Source organism: Parasteatoda tepidariorum, chromosome 8 (genome assembly GCF_043381705.1).
Source record: "Parasteatoda tepidariorum isolate YZ-2023 chromosome 8, CAS_Ptep_4.0, whole genome shotgun sequence".
Lineage (NCBI taxonomy): Eukaryota > Metazoa > Arthropoda > Arachnida > Araneae > Theridiidae > Parasteatoda > Parasteatoda tepidariorum.
This window is the reverse complement of record NC_092211.1, coordinates 9,876,883-9,898,448: the sequence shown is the minus strand read 5'-3', so window position 1 is coordinate 9,898,448 and position 21,566 is coordinate 9,876,883.

Here is a 21,566-nt window from a genome sequence, read left to right as displayed (position 1 = left end):
TTTTTACACCATTTTGAAGAATGTATTTTTACATGACATTGGTATGCATGTACTGGCATGCTGACAGGAAGTTTTTCTACACCATGACAATGATTCTCGCCACAGCTCAGTCCTGAGCTTTATTGGACTCTTTTGTTTCGGAAGTTTTGAACCACCCCTTAATACATCCCAGCCCTTGCACTACGTGATTTTCATCTTTTCCGATGTTTCAATAATCAATTTGGCGACAACCTGTATATGATGACGGACCAGCAAAAGGGTCGTGACCTCTTGGTTATCGGAGTAGGCAGCAAGTTATTATGATGAGGGTATTCTAAATTCGTTTTCAAACGGCCCTTACTTAAAACAGCACATCGTATAATAAAATAAAGAATTTGCGTGCCTGTGTATTATACTTCGGACTGTGGGTAAACCATAAGCTCAAACAATGCAATATGAATATGAAACATAAATAAGTGCAACTGTAAACAAAATTATGAAACCCGATTTTCGATTTTTTTTATTCAGAGACATTTCAAAAATGGTAATTTTTTTATTGGTTTAACGGAAGCCACTGCTTTAAATTAAGATAAAAATGATCTAGTTTTGTCACATATTTTAAAGATAACATCGATGATGTTTGCTAGTTTATAATTCTAATAAAAAAAAAGTGTTTATTGTGCGTTCTTGTAGTGCTTAATTATTTTTTTATTCGCATACGCGTCATCAAATCATGTGATCGTGGTAGCATACGCGTCACCAAATGTGTATTTCGAATGTTATCTGAAATCACGTGTTCATTCTGTTTATAATTTTGCTTTTATTACGTGTTACGTAGTCAACGGTACTTGGAATTTAAAAAAAAAGTTTTGAACTGAATTGGATACTTGCACTTCAGGAAGAAGATCACAATAACCACACATGTGACCCATGTGGTCAACTCCAGCTGATTGTTTATAAGTAAAATGGCGAGTTAAAGTTTAACTAATACGGCGTCAGAATGTTCATTAACGTGAAGTTGATTAAATACGGAGCCATATCGCCCATCGAATTTATTGATAGATAATTATTTTTCGTCTATGTCTTTTACTTAACATCAGAGCCGGATTATACCTTTCCGGATTATACCTCATTATTAGAGATAGAGCTACCGATTAATTATGCTGCTATGAAAAGAAACATCCATTTTTAACCTAGGTGTACAATTTTTTAAGTAACTCTTACTAAATATTAATAAATTAAAATGTAAAGACTATTGAAATAAAAATTCAGACTCCATATGAAAGTTAGTGTTGAGGATACTCTTTTATGAACATTTTATGCAAGTTAAACATACTGTCATCCAAATAACGTTTTTGTTTTTTCTCTTTCCTTTTTGTTATTGTTTCTTTTTTCCCTGGGCACAAACGGCTTGCTCTATCAATTTCTAGAAATTTAAGTACATTGAATCACGATTTTTCTGTTAAATCTTTTTCTGATACAGACTTTAAAGTTTCTTACCTTTTTTTTTTCTATTTAACTAGGTAAAACCACAAAAATCATTAAAATAACATTTAAATTGTTTAACAGCCATTAAAAATTATTTTGTGTCACAGACATAGGGACGTCCACGGAGGGGATTTTGAAGTTATGTTTATTAAAAAATAAGAATGAAATATTAAATACATTTAGCAGAAATGCATATGATTTGTTAGTTAGAACTTTATGAAAAATTATGAGGAAAAATATTAAGAAATCTGCTGTATTTCCTAATATTTATTACTCAGGGACTTAAAAAATCACCTTTTTGTGAGAATGACCCAAATATACTTTTGTCCCGTAGTGGACTGATCGTTAAGACACGGTTCCCAGCAGATCACCGAAGTCAAGCATCACTGGCTGCGGTTAGTGTGCGGGTGGGTGACCACTTGGATTAGTCTGCGTAGGGACCAAGGATGTGCGGTATTATTCCTCGTTAAACTGTTCTACCGTAAAGTTCTCGACTTCGCGTGCAGGTCGTCGGGCTACCGAAGCGGGGGTGCAATTCCCTCTGCAGAGAATCAAACTTGCAATGGCATGTCTTCGGATCATCCTCAGAATTGTTTCCCAGACCTTCGCAAATAGCCCATTGTGCAACTCTAGTGTGACGTAAGTGAACTACAACAACAACAAATATACTTTTACACAGGTACAAAGTATTTTATGTGCGAATTTGCTGTCCGTTACAGCTGTATCAAAACAGCCCTTTTTTATGATAGAGAGTGAGGTAAAAGGTACTTATGGTCCCTCGAAGATATAAATACATGAGAAAGTAGCTTTATTGTGGCAAATTTTAAATATACAACATTATACCAGATGATACCGAATACAGTAAATCTTTATTTTGATAGGATGAATGAGTAGGCAAGTGTTTTGCTTAGTCTATTAACGCAACCAAGAAGGGCAACAAATAATAATAAATAAATAAATAAACCGTTGGTATTATTTTTGTTAATTTATTTGCGTCAGCACTTGCCTGAAAGGTTTGTACACAATTTTGTAGTGTTGTTCAGTACTGGTTCATTAATGCTTATTTTTTTCATCACTTACGTCAGCTAGTTTAAATTAATTTGGACTTCGTACGTTGTTTTAAAATTAAATTTTTTTTTTATTTGGTGAATCAAAAGTAAGTTTTGTTTTCAATTTTTTTCATTACAAATTAATACTCCTTTTTTTCATACGAATAGAGGTTCTCTTGTGCGTGTATTGCTACTCTACTTTAAAAAAAAAACTTATCTAATTTATAAGATAATATAACTACGTAATATACGATAATATAAATGCGTAAAAACGCAACGTAATAAAGGCAAAATTTTCCTTTTAAAATTTATTCAGAAGTTTTGATTATTAAAATTAATGAATGCTATTATCTCGCACCAAATATAGAATGTTAATCTTCAATGATTTCTTAATTGCACGATATAGATGAATCTTGTACCGAATATTATAATTTAGGATCCACTTTTTATCAAAATTATCAAGAAGGCTTATTCCTAAGTAAGCATATATTCTAAAAATTAAATCCATCAAACAATTTTCCATTCGACATCATCAGATATTTTCCATACATCAGGAAAAAAGAGAGCAGAGGATTGTGAAATAATTTAAAATAAATTACGAGATATGATGTTTGAAATTGTTAATGCATAAAAAGAAAAATCCAGTGTCGATAATGGGTGTACGATTACATTGCTCCACAAAAAAAAGTCCTTTCATATTGATGTTCGGAAAAATAAATTAATAAAGTAAACCATACCACCTGGTGAACATCGTTAAAAATTCATCGGGACAAAAAAAAAGGCAAGATAATTGGGGAAAAGTCAGGAAAACATTTTGCAGTAACAGATTTTTATTGGTTTAAGTAAAGTTTGAGTTAATACAGCTCAACTTTCGAAAAAAAAGGTAGTTTAAGAGAAGTTTAGGAGGGTGTATGTGGGCGAGGCATCATCTTAGGGAAAACATATACCTCCAAGGCATACTTGCTTTCGATGCGTAAAAACCATGACGCGAAGACAGTTATTTCGTGAATAGAAGAAAACTCTCGGGCTTTTTAAAGCATCATGTAAGGCTATGTATCATTTCTGACTCCCTTGGCAGTCAGACAAAAAGAGAAGAAGTAAAATTTGAGGAGTAAAAGTTATTAAAGCATTATCGATGACCAAGGTAACTTCTTAGGATAGCAAACTGGATAATAGATCACTTTTATGATAGCAAATGACTATTTAATAAAATAACTTATATTTACGTATTTAAAACTTGCTTATTATCAATAAATAGAAAGAAATTTTTGTCGCAACAAAAGAAGCTTATTTTAAGGTTATTATTGCATTGTCACTCTAAGAGTTGAAAGCTTTAAAAATTAAAATAAAATAAAATAAATAATGCTTATGTCTAACATACAGATTAATGCCTTAAAGAGAAAAAGAAAGAAATAGTCACGTTCTGACAGAATATTAGTGGAGAAAATCAAGGGTATATGTGCTTTTTTTTAATGATAGAAAGTCAATAGCAAAAACTAGGCTTAATAAAGCTATTAGAGAGATTTCGCATTTTAACGTTAAGCATTTTAACGCATTGTAACGTTTTAATTGCGCATAAGACCGTAGCAACTGCGCATGCTTGCGTTTATTTTAGATGCTACGTATCTTTACGTTGCGTTGGCGTGATTTGCGCTACAAAAACAAAGCTACAAGCAACTTGTTTCTAGGTGTTAAATGTGGTTTTCTGTTTAAGCCTATCTCCGAACTAAGAACATGCACATGAAATGCGAATTTTAAGAAATGTATTGAGGAAGTTTAGAAATAAATAGTGTGATCTTACAACAATTGATTCATTCAAGAAATAAATAATTTTGTTGGTTTTCGTTTAACTTTTTGGTTGTCTAATTGAACTAGTTATTGATAATTTTTTAAAATTACTATTAATTATAATAATTAAAAAATTAATAAATGAATAATTAAAAAACGTGTTCTAGATATGTAAAACAATTTAATGTTCGGAAGACTTTTGAGAACAAAAAACAAAGTCGTGAATGTTCCATAAAATACAGACTAATAACAAAATCTATTCATGCCTTATTTTTGCGAAGGACATAAAGCAGAAAACAAACATTCAAAACTTTAAATACAAGTAGTTTATTGAACCTAAATGGATTACATTTAAGTTAAGAATATAAATAAAATTATTTCTTTTTGTAAGCCTTCGAACAAAACAATTTTTAAATATTATTAAAAGAGAAATTCTTCCGTGAATTTTTCTAGAATAATTAATAGGATGAATAAATTAAGCCTAACACAAAAAGCAAATACGTAAGGATATTGTATCAATTTCTTTTCTATTTTCGAACTCTGTCGCCCATTTATGTAAACACGAAAAATATAAAGCATGTCTGAAAAAGACAGACTCTATAAATATTCATGGAATGTAAACATTGGCGTCCTTTTGATTCAAAGGATATAATTTAAAAAAATAAATCATGGTAAGACAGTTGTGCAGTTAGTTGAAATGATTTATTTAATCTATAAGGGGATCTTAAAATCTTTATCAAGGTGAGATTTTCTTGTTTATTTGGAAAAAAAATAATAATAATGCTCTTAAACTGGTGAAAGCAAACACTGCATTTATTTCACTGAAAAGTAAAAGGAAATATTATGTGTTTTACAGTAGTGTTCAGAACATAAAAAATCTTATAGCACCTTAATGGTTTTTGAATTTTTTGAAAACTTGCAACACCTTAATAATTAAAGTACTAGAACTCTATTTTAATTATTCGAATAATAATACCTTTAATATGGTAGAGACTACATAATACCTTACGAAATCCAACACAAAAACGTACTTTCCCTAAATGACTTCTACTAACTTTTCTTTTCGCCAGATTGACCATCGATCGATAAGGGGGGGGGGGGGCCAACTTTAATCAGGAATACAGGATCTCAATAGTTCTTAAAAGGCAGAATGACCATATAAGGAAAAAATTAGGATCTCATTGTTATTATAATCTAAAAACACGATTCCCGTTCTCAGCCGAGTAAGATATCAAAACCTTAAAACATCCATGAATGTAACAATTGATATATATTTTAATTCATGACTTGAAAATAAAATAGGTTGTTTGTACGTCTAATATTCCAGTTATAAACACGCATTAAATAAGTTTATTTAAAAAAAAGCAAAAAAATACAAAAGAATCAATTTATATGTAAATGAACTTGTATTTGAATTGCTGAAAGCAATGTGTACAATTTAACTTTGGATCAAGACTAGTTAAGGAATGTTGTTTCACTAATCAATACTATTGACAGAAAATTATCACCACGTCAAATTTGTACTGATAGAAAATATCGACTTAAAACATAAATATTTATTGTCGTGCTTATACTTTTGTATTTCAATTTTATCTATTTTACCACGTTTATATAAACTTGCCTTCGTGTATGTCTGCCCGGGTGGAATTTTGTAATTAGTTTTAAACTAACTTCCCGACTAGCTACAAACTTCAAATTTGGCACATAGTTCAGAATTGGATGACAATGCATGAAAATGAAGAGAAAAAAGACATACAAAGTAAAAGAAAATTAAAATTTAAAAAAAATAATATTTTCGAGATTTTTTTGTTGTTGTCGATTCCATTATTTCAAATTAGAATTAATTAAGATTTTTATTGTCGGAGTATTTTTATTGGCTGAAAAATCACGTGGTAGGATCCAGTTTTTCCTCATTCATTTCCGGATTTTTTTGGTTGTCATCAGCATAAAACTAATAAAAGTCGTAAAGGTATTTTTATTCTATAAAAATTTTTGCCGGTCAGGTGGCCGAGTGGTTAGCGTGCCTGACTGCGAAGCCAATGGCTGAGGGTTCGAATTCCGCTCTGGGCATGGATGCTTCTCTCTCTGTGTGTTGTCTTCTGATGTGTGAATGCATGAATGTGGCCCACCCTATGAACGGGTATTTGTGGCAGTGTGGCGTGGGTAATGCTGCTCGCCTCCGTGACTTTGGTTCACAGGTGCCTACTGGGTAACGATAAATGAGCAACACTTCCGGCATCTTCTAAGGCGAAGAACGAAAGTTCAGTGCCTGCCGCTATTAAAAAAAAATCTATAAAGATTTTTGTAACCCTGATTTAAAATGAAAGTTCTACTATTTTAGTAGTGGTCTTGTAGTAGTCTTGACTACTCTTGACTAAGAAAAATAATTTAAATAAAAATATATATTTTTAAAAACCACGTTTTTGTAGTGAAGAATAATAATTAAAAAAAAATTGAAAAACAAAAACGTGGGGCGCATTAAATACATAACATTACATATACACATACATGTGCACATTTTATTACTCATACACATGCGCAGCCACTTATACATCCACATACATATGCATATACACAAACATATTCCACATCCACATTCAGATACAATTACAGATATACATACACATATTCTCAAGAGCACACATACACACACTAATATAACATTATTGTTATGTATTTCATGCGCCCCACGTTTTTCGTTTTTCAAAATTTTTTTTTAATTATTATTCTCCACTACAAAAACGTGGTTTTAAAAATATTATTTTTTATTTTGAATTTTTTATTTTTCCCTTCTTTTATGCATGGTATATATACAGTCTCTGGCCAAATTATTATTATTATCAATTGGCCAACACTGTAAAGCAATACCTTAAAAAAAGTACAAATATGAAGTATATAAAAAAATCTCCGGAATAAAAACCCATTATATGTATGTTTAAACATAAAAATATGGCATATAAACTCGCGCAAAACATGTCATTATTAAAACACTACAGTGCGTCTGATAATTTGATCTAATTATTATAATATAATACCTGGTATTATAAATATTCTACATTTATATAATATATCGTCTAATTTAACCAATTGAGACACGAACGTAAACAAGTGCAAACCGGTTTCAATCGCGTAAAAACAATGTAGCTGTATAGCATCACGTGATAATTAAGATTTTACGTAGAATCTTATTTGGCGAGTGACTGTATGTGTCCTTTTAAGATGTTACTTACAATCGACAAGTTTTTAGAATTATCTCGAGCTTTATAATTGTTTTTTTCGGATGCTTATAATTTTTTTAAAAAAAACTTTTATAATGTGATTTATAATGTACGTAAATTATTTGTTGTTGCAGTTTTTGCGTTTCAATAACATGACATTATTTACCGACTCTTAAGACAACATCATTTTCTAGAGAACAAATAATTCTTAATTTTGAAATGTCCTTTTTAGTAAATTTTATTTTCCGAAATCGAGAGCTTTTCATAGAAAAAAAACACTCTTGGTTTGTAGCTTCGAAACGCAAGTTGAGTGGAAAAAAATACATTTATTTGACATTATTAAGAATTTTATTCTATGACAGAATGTATGGTTGAAAAAACGAAAAGCATTCGATGGAGAGAAAAAATTTCGTCGGAACTTATATTAAATTGTGGCTTATGCTGAAGATTTATTTAGAGAAAAATCGAAAGCCAAACCGATGCCAAGTCAAGCATATATTTTTAAGAAAGATTAAAATAGGTTTGCAAGTGTACAATGCGCAAAATAAGAAACAGACCACCCAGATTAACTTTAGATCTAATAATCGGATCTTCACGTTTTGGACTCAATCTTAATAGTTCGAGGGGGTAACCTCTAATGTGCTGACTTAACTAATTAGTGTAGAAAATATTTTAAGTTAAGAAATCAGACATGAAAATGTATTTTCTTTGAACAAACATATCTTTTTATCAATAGATTCGGATTTCTGAACCCAAAAATACGGATCTGGAAAACATGGTTCCAATAGTTTGGTCAGGACAGCGGTCCGAAGTTTGAACCCCTTAATGATAATTTTACTTTTTGCATATTTTACTATATCTCGAGAATTGAAATTGGATACTCAACTGAATTGAACACTTTTGCACTCAAATTTGCTGTTATCTACCATGTTGAGATTTTAGCAGTGGACTAAGTTTGCTAAACTAATTTTCAAAATTTTAAGGAGCGGAGAGCAGCAACATAACTTTTTTTTTCTTTTGAGAATTTTTAATATTTAACTGAACACTTTCTAAAATCAATTAAAGTGGTCAGAAGCATTGTTTAAAGTTTCAAAGCACATACGAGTTAAAATCAAATACAATTATCTCAGATGTTATGTAAAGAAAAACTTTTTTTTCGAATCGAGTAAGATTTTTAAGGTTTAAAAAAATCGATTTAATGTTCTAGAATATTGGGTGAGTGCAAAAATTTTTTTTCTAAAATACGTATTCTAAAATATTGGAATCCATTGTTTTCAGTGTTTGCATATCCCTGCACATCTTATCCATTTTTATTTGCATTTTCATGGTTTTATATTTTGCTTTAATTTATAGATACGTTAACTTTATCTCAGAAAAATAATCTTCAATTGCCTATTTTTTAAATTTCTTAGAATGTTTATAGTTTCAAAATATTTTGTAAGGGCCCCGGAGAATTTGGTGGGCCTGAATTTGTCTTGATTGGTTCCTGCAGACGAGTCAGCAATCTAACTCAAGTCAAGCAGACTCTCAGTTGACGCAGGCTTTATGTAATCTTGGCAACGAAACTCCTGAACTTCCGACATGATTGTTGACGATTCTTGTATAACTCCGCAAATATTGGTCCTATTCTATCGCTTTGAAACTTTTAAATTTTTATAATTGCTATCATGTCGTCAAAATGGTCTCCAAGTCTCAAAATTGTTCCCGACTTAGCCAAAATGGCACAAAACTGAACATTACTCAGGAAGTACATTAGGTGTTTTCCTGTTTAAAGAACGTATGAATTAGCGATTTGCTTGTAATTTATATATATATATATATATATATATGAAAATAGAGTAGAGACAGGCTCTCACTACACTGCCCAGGCTGGTCTTGAANAATTACAGAATAATTAAAAAAGAGTAAAAGAAAAATTTAAAAAAGAATCAATAAAAATCCGGATTAAAAAATATATAATCTCTTAAATCAGCTCACACGATTATATCTGCAAAAAGGAGTGCTTTCTAATATTGTATCAATATAGCCAAAGCAAAATATATCAATTCAAAAGTGTGACTAAAAAATAAAAAAAAGACCTTGTCTTTTGAAATTATTTATAGTGCTATGAATATGCGTGTGTGTAAGTAGCATAAATTACAGTTTTTAAAGGACAAAAAATTGAGGAAATAAATATTGTCAAAGCGAATTTCAAAATTATGAGTAATAATATTCAAAATAATAATAAATCAATTCAAATATAATGCTTCGCTTCGAGTTTAAAAGCACTCAAACAGCATATTTCTCTTATATTTGGTTCGTTAATTAATTTATTCAAATGAGAAATATTTTAAAAGAAAGTATGAAACAGCTTTTGCGGTGCAATAAAAAAGTGTATCAACTCCCTTAAATGTTAATGAAACTATTGTAATGACTTAGAAAAACAATGAATTATCTTTATCTTTGTGCGTTTACAAAACAATTCACTTGAGAATAAATATGATTATCTTACGGTCTGAGCTTAAAAAAAATTTATTACAAAAAAAACTTAAAACATTGTTGGAGGTATTAATATATTTTTTAAGAATATATTTACTCGGCAGATATAAAATTCTTTAATACAACATTAAATATTTAGATACATTTGTATAATTAGTTTTGTTTTGCTCCGCGACGACGAATTACAATAGAAAATTAATTTTTTTTAATCTCGTTTGTTAAGAATTCCTCAATCGTAGCTGATAAAATGAAAAATTGAATTAATATTTTTTTACAAAGTAAAAAAAAGCTATTATATCTTTCCAATAAAAAAGCTATCATGTCTTTCTTTCTTTAAAAGCTATCATTAATTTACAGTTAAATGGATTTTAGATCGAATATTTATTTCCTAAATCATATCCGCTGAGATTATTCTCGTTTATTTATTTTAATTTTGATTAGGTAGAAAAATTTGAAGAGAATTTAAAATTAAATGGTTAACTGTAAAAAATATCTTTCGTAATATCTTTTGGAATTACAGAAAACGAAATTATTTCCCCTTTGGGTAGCGCGAAATCCTACAAAAAGTATTAAAATCAATTTCCTACGTGATATTATAAATTTGTATCTATAAAAATAGTAAAATTCTTTCCACTTTTATTATCGAATTTTATTATAAAATTTTAATAGTATGTAAACAAAATGTATAAAGTTTTAACGATATTGATATTCTATATAAATCCTTATATCTTCCCCATATAAAGATACATTTCAATCATAGATGAGTATATAGTTTTTAAATGTATTTTTAAAGACATTTTTTATACGGTTTAAGTTTTACCAAGAAATTTAGATATTTTATTTTCATATAAATTATTTTTTTTAAAAAGTATTTTACGTTACATGGTTTGATTATTCATAAAAATGTGCACGAAAAACTTATAATTATAGTTAGTTCACCAGGAGTTTTGCACTTAGCTCCGCCTTCATCACGTGGTATCGGACGATATTATTTCGCTAATTTTGGGAGTAGGATGTGAACAATCCTGAACAAAGTTGCTGTTTGGAGGTCATATGACAAAAATATTTATTTCGTAATCTTTATGTGCATTTTTTTATCATTGAATACGCCATAAATTTGATATTTCTCACTTTTGAGTGAGTTGTTTGTCCTTTTTGAGACATTTTGCTGCAAGATATTTAATTAGCTAGAGTAACGAAAGGTGGAATAGCAGATGATAAAGCGAAGTAAGCAACTGAAAAAAAATTCACTGTTTGCGTTTAGAGCGCAGTAAGGGTTGTCTCAATTTCAAGCGCGGAGATGTTTTTTCCTCTTACTTCAGCGCTTAAATGAACTCTTCGTTCGAGGAGGTGGAGCCAAGTGCCAACTCTTAGTGAACGAACTATACTATAATTAGCCAAAATCAAATAAGTATGTGAATATGCGTGCACTACACTATAATCATATTATAATTGTAACCATATGAAACATAGAATTATGGTTAGTGCGCAATCATTTTTATGAAGCTCTTTTTCCTTAAAAAATATCTCATAAGTTCTAAGAGCAAGAATATTTATTACCAGAAGACAGGCCATGACGACATTAATTCTCTTGCCCCACAATGGATGGTTGACTGAATGTAAACAATGCAAGCTTCCTGAAACCGAGAGAAATTTAGGTAACTTCCGGTGTATCCCTCCGCTTATGTTATGTTTACGAGGCGATGTGTAAACAGGCTTAATACTCTTTTATTGTTGTGATTTGGATTTAAATTTATGCGTCATTTAATTACCTGGGACACAATAGTTCACAGGAGTTTTCTGTAATTTATAAATTTTGTCACGTCATGAGCCTAAAAAATATTTAAGAAAATTAATACTACAACATAAATATAGAGTAAGGTTTGCCATGCGTTATTCCTTATTTTGGGTACACTTTGAGTAAAATAACGCCGTTTGTTATTTTTTGGATAGTATCATAAAAAGGAGTCTTCATTTGTTGTTTGATTCGTTGAAAGTTAAATTGAAAGATGGAAAACTCTACAGGTATAATAATATTGGATGGCGTGCTTTTTCAAGCTTAGGCGAAAAAAACAATCGGAAACAGTAACCCGGAAGTCTTACTACGAATTTTAACCCCTAGCGCCATCTGTGCTTAGCTTTACATGATCAACCATCCACACCGAGCCGTGGAGGGCTGGAGCGTTCGCCTTCCAATGAGGTAAACCTGGTTCGAAGCCCAGCAATGGTTGGTCAATCCGAATTCCGCACCCGGCTTACACCAACCACAGTGCTGATCTAAAGTATCCTCAGTGATAGATGGATCATGGGTTAGAGTACCCTTGCCGTCTGGCTAATCGTGGCAGGTTTTCTAGGTTTTCTTCTCCATGTAACACGAATGCGGGTTAGTTCCATCAAAAAGTCCTCCACGAAAGCAAATTTCTCCCAATACTTGATCCACGAGTTCTCTTGTCTTCCGGATTGGGTTCCAAATTTCAAAGTTACAGAGTTGAACATTGAGAGTCGCAAACCCAAAATTGGGTCGGCTGCTCAACGACGTTTGTTAAGATGTGACGCATCAATAGAAAACCATCGGGGCACTAAGGGAGTTAATGTAGGCATTTGCTTTCCCCTCAATGGTTTTGTTTTATGGCTACCGGGGCCGGTACCCCCTGAAGACGTCGGTTTCGGTGGTCATATTTTTATTTTTATTTCCTTCGCTTCCTTTAACGCATCAATAGATTTACTTTTGTTCGCACAACGGGTACAATTTTGAGCCAGAGATGACCTGTGGATGAGTGTCCCATCTTGGAATATCCTGTGTCCTCTCTACCACAGAAGACCATGACTTGTATAACAGCGCCTTATTCTAGATTCATGTTTTCATTTAATTAGGAATTTTTTAGAATGAAAAAGGTCTCTGAAGGATCCGTGCACCTTTTTTTTCCACCATGACTTGTCCCACAGCGCCTTGTTCTAGATGCATGTTTTCATTTAATTAGCAAACATTATTCAATTGCACCTATTTATTTTTACGTTTATTTAATCGCAAATAACATTTAAATCTTAATGGACATGTTTCATATATTAGGAATAAAAGTGATTTCTTTCGCGAATAATTTTTAGTTAAGATTTTTTTTCTTCTTTTTTTTACGGTTTCTGATCTAAATTAATTTATTCATCACTCGATATGACTACTTGGTTCTTTGTCTTTACAAAAAGTATTGATCTTGAATAAAAACAACTATAATCTCAGTAATTAGTTTATAACAATAATGCAATTGATTTAGTCATTTTAGTTAGAGATATTAAGTACTTTAGTTATAATATTGGTTATAAATAATGATAAGCATTATTGATAGATTTTATCAGAGATTTGAATGGTACTCTCCAATATATGAAATTAAAAAAAAATAATAATTAAAATAGTTAAATTTACTCGAGCTAGAAACTGACCAAGAAGTACCTTTGTTTTACATCAGAAATGGAATAAATATTGATTTTAATTTTTATTTAATTCTATTAAAATTACATTTGTGTAAATTTCGAAATATGTAGTACCTACTTGTTTCAAAAAAGTTTTCAGGTTCTATTTGTTTTTTTAACAGTATATACGAGTTCTTTAAAAAATTACATGTAAATTTTTGTTATTAATGTTTTGGTTGAAAATAGAATTTCATCGAGATTCATACTGACGATTTCTTGCATTTAAAAGAAAATTCCATAATTAAATTATATACTTTTTTCAAATTCCCCACATTCTTTTTTCACACAGAAAGAAATGCATTTTTTCATTCATCATCCTGCTTTGTTTTTTTCTTCCTGCAATTTTTTCTAAAAAAACGAATCCACAGAAAATTTGGAAGTATTTGAAACAAAGTTATACGATTACAATAAAAGAAGAAAAGATATTTTCTTTTCTTTTCTTTTTCTTTTTTTTTTTAGTTCGAAACAAACCCGAACAAGAGTAAACAGCAGTAAATACCACAATAATTCTATTGTCAAACGTTCAGAACAAAAAAAAGTTCTTTTTTTTTACATATTTACTTTGATTTTTTTTTACTTATTTGCTTTTTTTTTACTTTTTTTCAAATTTGCTCCCATCAAATCAGTTTTTCTTTTCGCTAAGTGATTTAAAAAGTAATCTATCTGAGTTTTTTTTTTTTTGTCAAACTAATAACAAGATACTTACATTTAACTCTTACATTTCGGTCTTCATGGGCAGACCAATTAGAGGCTCATCTGCATAATTATCTGCAAGATCCAAGGAAAAATTATCCGGTCTAATCAATTATCTTGTGTCTTCACGGCAATTATGACAAAAATAATTATACTTCTAGATACGTTTTGGTTTTAAATTTAACTTAAATTGCTTGTGTCCTATTTTATCATCCATTGGAGTTATAGGGAAAAAATGTATTCTAAAACTAAATTTTTTTTTTTATAAATGAATTTCAATGTTTCTTTAACGTAGTTTTATGAGTTAAATAAATTAACATTCTTCCAACCATGTAGTGTAAAAAGACTATTTTTCAAATTTTAACATCTTTCAAAATATTCTCAAAGCTTAATTATTTTATAAGTTTATTATCTACAATAATTGTTTTTTATATTTCTTACAGAATTTTATACATTAACTCAGGCGTATCATTTACGCTAAACTCTAGAGCAGAATACAAAAATGTTCCTTTTTCTACCATGAGGTAGTTTTAGACAGAAATGATGAACAATAAAGACAGTGAAAGGGCCGGGATAGCCTGGTCGGTAGGGCGCTGGGCCCATATCCAAGAGGTCGTGGGTTCGATCCTCGCCGGCCGAAGACTCCCCGTGTAGTAAATGGTGACTGATGCACGTTAAATCTGTCGAGTCTCAAAGTCCTCCATGTTCCCACAACAAATCAATACCTCTGGGGGTACTGATCCAGGAGTTTCCTTGTCTTCTGGATTGGTTCAAAATTACAAGGCTACGGAGTTGAACATTAGTAGTCGTAAACCCATGAAATTGGGTCGGCTGTTCAACGACGGTTATAAAATAAAATAAAAATAAAGACAGTGATCGTGTTCTTAAATTTTGTTTTTATTTCATTTTATATTTTAATTTATAACTGTCGTCGAACAGACGACCCAATCTTTTGGGTTTACGACTACTTAAGTTGGACTTCGTAGCCTTGTAATTTTCAACCCAATCCAGAAGATAAGGGAACTCATTGTCATAACATACGTATTTAACAGTAGTTATTCTTCAGTTTCATGACTCTACTTTTTAGAGTAATATTTTAGAATACATTTTTTTTAAAAAAAACATATTTACTTCTGAACTTATTATCGCAAAACCTCGTTATTTCGAACTTTTTTTAGCGTACCATCAACTTTGAGATATCGAGAGTATACAATCCCTGGCTATATTATTAGAGGCACTATAAGATTCTACGTAAAATCTTAATTATCGGGTGACACTATACTGCATTATTGGTTACGCGACTGAAACCGGTTTGCACTTGTTTATGTTCGTGTATCAATGGATTAACATTGTAATGCAATATGTTAAAAAATAATGTAGGAATACAAATAGGAAGTGTATAAAAAATTTACTAAGTAAAAACCCATTACATGTATGTTTAAATATAATAGTATTGCCTATAAACTCGTGCAAAACATGCCATTATTAAAACACTACAGTGCGTCTAGTGATTTGGTCTAATTATTAAAATATAATTATATCATACCTGATATGATAAATATTCTATATTTATATAATATATCATCTAATTTATCCAATCGTCGAATTTATATTATATATCGTCTAATTGAACCATTTGAAACACGAACGTAAACAAGTGCAAAACCGGTTTCAGTCACATGAAAACAATAAAGCTGTATACTATCACCTGATAATTAAGATTTTACATAGAATCTTAGAGTGCCTCTAATAATTTGGACAAGGACTGTAGTGTATAATTAAAATTATGGATTTTGTTTAGCCAGAAATGTTATCACCATACAGTGTGGTCATTTTACAGGAATTTTTTTCTTCATTTAAAGATCCTTGCATTGAATTCACGTTTGAATAAGAGATTAGCAACCTTTCTTATAATTGCGATAAATTTATCACCACTGTTTCACTCCCAAAAAGCCTTACACTTGTTTCCTGTTCCATTACCTTAAATCTATCTTTCTGTTGACATTGGAACCATCTACAGAAAATTAATCACTTCCACTCTATTGACTCTTTAAGTGATTGTTTTACTTTATCAACCGAAAATCAGTCCCACAAACTCTTTGTTCCAATGTGTTCCTTTCGCCCACATTGGTTATCAAATGAAAGAATTTCGTGCTTTTTTTTTTATTTATTTATTCTGTTGCATATTCAGCAAGTAGGTGTTGTTACACTGAATGCCATTCATCGTTTGAATTCTTATTTGTCTTTGTTTCAAGGCGACATCAGTTCTTAGAGATCCACTAATGGACAAATTAATGTTTTTTTATTTTATTACTTTTGTTGAACAGCCGACACAATTTTTTGCGTTTTCGACTACTAATGTTCAATTGTAATTTTGAACCCGATTCAGAAGACAAGGGAGCTCCTGGATCAAGTATTGGGAGAAATTTGCCTTCGTGGATGACTTTTGTATGGAACTAACCCGCATTTCCGTTACATGGAGAGGAAGACCACGAAAACCTCCCACGATTAGACGGTAAAGGGACTCTAAACCATGATTTGTTTACCACTGAGAATATTTCACGTCAGCATTATGAGGGCGCATGCCGGATGCGGATTCGAATCGACCAGCCATCGCTGGGGATTCGAATTCATTGGAAAACGAACGCTCTATCCCCTGAGCCATCGCGGCTCAAATTATTATTACTAAAAAGGAGCCTAATCCAGTTTATTCGAAAATATATTTTTTGAATAATTTTTATAAATCTCGAGAAACTTGAGCCTTATTTTCTTTTCTGTGAAATTTGCTTTCTTTCGACAAGTTATTTATATATATTCAGACAAAATCTTTAACAAAAATGTAGAAAGTTATCAATAATTATTAATATATTGTTTAATCATTTTATATTAGTTTTAGTTGATTCGCAGATTTTGAAACAAATCCTTCGAAAAAAATACAAAAGTGAGCATGGAAACAAATACGAAAGGTTAATTAAAAAAATCGTCTTTGAAAAAAAGTATTTCAAAATATTCATTATTCAAAAACTTCAATATATTTCAAAAGTGTATTTTTCAAAACAAAAGTTCTTCCTCACACGATCCGAAAGTATACATATACTAATACGAGATGTAATACAAGATTACCAAATTGAAGTCATAGCCGTGTGGTCGCAAAATTCAGAAAAGCCTCGTCTCATGCGGGATATCGTGGGTCGTTAAGTGAGAATTGCGTGATTATGTTCATGTCATCACTGTCCTCAGTTGTTTTAACACTTTTTAACAATATTTAATTTAATAAATTGTTACAATGAACTTTAGACTCGCTATATTCTAAAATGAAATCCTTATCAAATACAATTATAAACTAATTATAATATGCATACAGGGTATCCGCGTACCTCTGTAAAGTCATGAGAAATCATGGAAAGTCATGACTTTCTGTGTTGAACAAAATTTGTCATGAAATGTCTGGATTTTAACTATTTTTTTAAAAGAATCTAGGAAAGTCATAGATTTAGGTCTAATTAGGTTAGAAAATCAAATTTTTAAAATGGAATCTACCCCCCCCCCCCAANCCAATTTCATGGTGTCTCGAATATTTTAATTTGGAACAACATCCCCGACTCACAGTCATATTTATTGAAATATAAATTTTTTTTTATCATGCTCTTTAAAAATTATGGTGTTGTTTCAAAAACTGAAAGAAAAACATTTCTAGAGCGAATAATATTTTAAACTTCTGTGATTTCAGAATTTTTGATATTATTTATTTTTATTTTCTTTTTAATTTTATCAATCTGAAATTCTAGCTGAAGCAAGCCAGTCATTGGCAAAATTTTTCATTCCAAAATGAGAACAGAAAATTCAGGAGTATTTCCTTCCTTTCCGATGAACAAGAAAAGTGTCTTTAGAATATAATTCTGTAGTAAAAAAATTTTTTGCTTTTGTGTTTTTTCAGCTATTTTATTGCTTCTTTTTCTTTACTTTGTTTTTTAAATTTAAAATCTATAAATACGAAGAGGCAGAGTATAGCAGTTTTGGTTATACCTATCATTTCAATTAATGTTATTATAATGTTTTTTTAAAGCTGCTGTTGTATTTTTGTCGGAGAAAATAGTTAACTTTGTTAATTCATGAAAAAGTCTTGGAATTTGTCATGGAAAGTCATAAAAAGTCATGAATTTGAACATCTGAACTGTAGCAGAGATACCCTGTACTTATAAAATATATCTATTACAACGCTACTAGTATATCTATTATAGATATTTTAATTTAACGTAATCTATTTTCTATACTGCTCTGCTCATTCATTTTATCATAAGCTTGCATATCCAAAATCTATTATAACATTCTGAATATGTTATTACAATATTATGTCATATCGGTTGCTAAGCAAAAGCTGTGAATTATAGAGTATTTAAAGTGTGAGTCTTTGTCCCCGAAATGAATATTAATATTAAATATTCATGATAATTGTGAGCTAATTCAAATATCTCAGTTAACTATTATGCATTGAAAATTTGTAATATTCATTAAAATATCTTATTTATATTTTTGTTGAAATATCTTATTATTAAAATAAGTTGTCATTATTATTAAAATATCTTAATTAAATATAAAATTAAATCATTGGAATTCATATTAAAAAAAAGTGCCGTTTAAAATAAACAACTTCTTGTTTGAAAATAAATTCAATAATCAATCAAATTGACTGATCGATAAGTAATCACTTTTCTTGAATGACAAATCATGGAATGCTGGCAGATATTCTATTCTATTTCTAAAACTGATATTCTAGAATAAATTTTGAAATATTTGCGACAGCAGAAAACGACCGAAGACATTTCTTTTGCTCCAGGCCAAAACGAACCTCAAATATATGGAAGTTTGCCTTTATTAAACTAGTTCGCCCAGTTTAGAATCTTTTTTCGATAAAAAAAAGAAGAAAAAATTAACTGCACTAGGAGTTTTAGAAACAAGTAATTTGTGAAAGTTAAATAAAATGGGAGATGAGTTTTGTAACTTAATTTGAAACATAGGTTTCTTTTTTAATTCTTTTCATGATTTAAATTCCTGTTTTAAGTATTTTTAAAATTATTTCTTGTATTCTAAAAGGAATTTTTATGACAGATATTGCGAATACTTTTGTAAACAAGTTTACTTTGGTCCCAGTTGGATTCCTTACAGATCCTATAAGAATATGGAACAAGAGACCAACATTAGAATATTTAGATTTTTCTTAATATTGTTCCTAGAATAGCTTTCAATATTCGGCCAAGATTCATTTAAATCTAGGACTAATGTTACAACCAGTGGCCAGAAAAACTACAGTTTCTTTGCAATAACTACAACTACTTTATTATAAAAGTAGTTAACTAAAACTGCATTTTTTGAAACTACTAATTTTATTTGAAATGTAGACACTACTTCATTTACTTTTAGAACACAAATTTCTTTGGAGAACTCAATTTTCACCAATATTAAAAATGATTTTGAATAAAATATTGACTTCCTTAAATAGTAGGAGATAGGAAGAAGTTTTAATTTATGTTTACATAAAATAGTTTTTTTATTTTAAAACATTTACGAATTTGTTCTTTGAACATTCAAACATTATGCTTTTCTCGACTGTGAATATTTCATTTTAGAAATACTAGGAAATTATCAAAGATTTGTGATTTAAACAATAAATGCTTTTTTATATCTTCCAAGAAATAATGAACAGTGCGAAAAACAAAAAACGGACCACCCTGAATAACTTTTCATCGAATGATCTTATCTTCACGTTCTACGACTCTATCTTAATGGTTTGAAAATGGACCTCAAATATGCTAATTAATTAATGCAGACGATATTTTAGGTTACGAAATCAGACTCAAAAACTTACTTTTTAGTTCCTGTGAAATCGTATTTTAAAAAAGTCAGATATTTTAAACTTGATTTCTCAGAAACAATTCAAATTTAGCACCGATGTTTTCGAACATCAGAGATAGATCTTATTAACGATCGCAATCGGCCACTGAGACATTCTCATTGCTTGCGTTGACGGGCCCTCGAAAGATTTGCACCAATCAGATTCGAAAAATTTTTTGCGTTTGAACTTTGTTTCTCTACTCAACTAATGTTAAAATTTGTTGCCAGAAATCGCTACAAGCTACTGTTTTTTTCTTTTTTTTCTTTCTTTTTTTGTACTATTACTATTATTTTTTTCGCATTGCTCTCTTTACTACACTACATCTTTTAAAAAGTAGCGCGCTACACTACAAACGAGGAAAAAAGTAGCGACTACAGTAGTTTCACTACTTATATCGCGCTACTTTCGACCACTGGTTACAAATATAGGCATTCCAGTGAGTCGCGATGGCTCAGGGGATAGAGCGTTCGCCTTCCAATGAGGTGAACTGGGTTCGAATACCAGCGATGGCTGATGGATACGAATTCCGTATCCATCTTGCACCGACCTCAATGCTGATGTAAAATATCCTCAGTAGTAGACGGATCATGGTTTAAAGTACATTTGCCATCAGACTAACTATGGAAGGTTCTCGTGCTCTTCCTCTCCATGTAACGCAAATGTGGTTTAGTTCAATCAAAAACTCCTTCATGAAGGCAAATTTATCCCAATATTTGATTCAGGAGTTCCCTTGTCTTCTGGATCAGGATCAAAATTACGAAGATACGGAGTTGAACATTAGAACCCGAAAATTGGATGGGCTGTTATAAAAATATGAACATCACGGATCTTCATGGATTGTTGGTCTATGAGAATCAAACTTCTCTTGATGGTTTACATCACAGTATAGAAGTAGCATTTTCGAATGGAATGATAGAAGTTTGTTGGCATATCAAAACCCATGAACGCTTAATGGAAAATGCTGAATGTTGGTGATGACCAAATGATGATGGATTATCATGAAACGCACTGAAACAAACATAAACCATCAAAATGTTTTGATGGGATCATCAAGAAGTTTGACTTGGGCAAGTTGGTTTGCTGTTATTGGCAAGTCGTATTAGGAACAACAACAACAAGTCTGTTTTTTAAAACTTGATTAACTGTCACATTATGTTTTGAATAATCTGTTCTAAAACAGTCTTGTCTTTGGATATCTTTCTTGTACTACTGAAAAGTTCCTGTACTTCTGAAAAATTTGATATCCTCTTCCGCATGTTGAGATAAAATACTAACCTTTATTTTTTTTTTCCATCGCAAATGAATTCCAACATTTTTTTCCCCCAGACACAGTCAGAAAAAACAAAAATCGCCTCAAAGTTGATGTCAATTACGTTAAATTTTCGCAGAAGCATTTTTCGAATTTGCTGAAAAACAAGAAGAAAAAAAAACAACGAGAAATACACATCCAATATAGAAGAAAAAAATCTGTTTTACCGTGATTGGAGAGAAAGAAAAAAAACAGGAATTCTATTT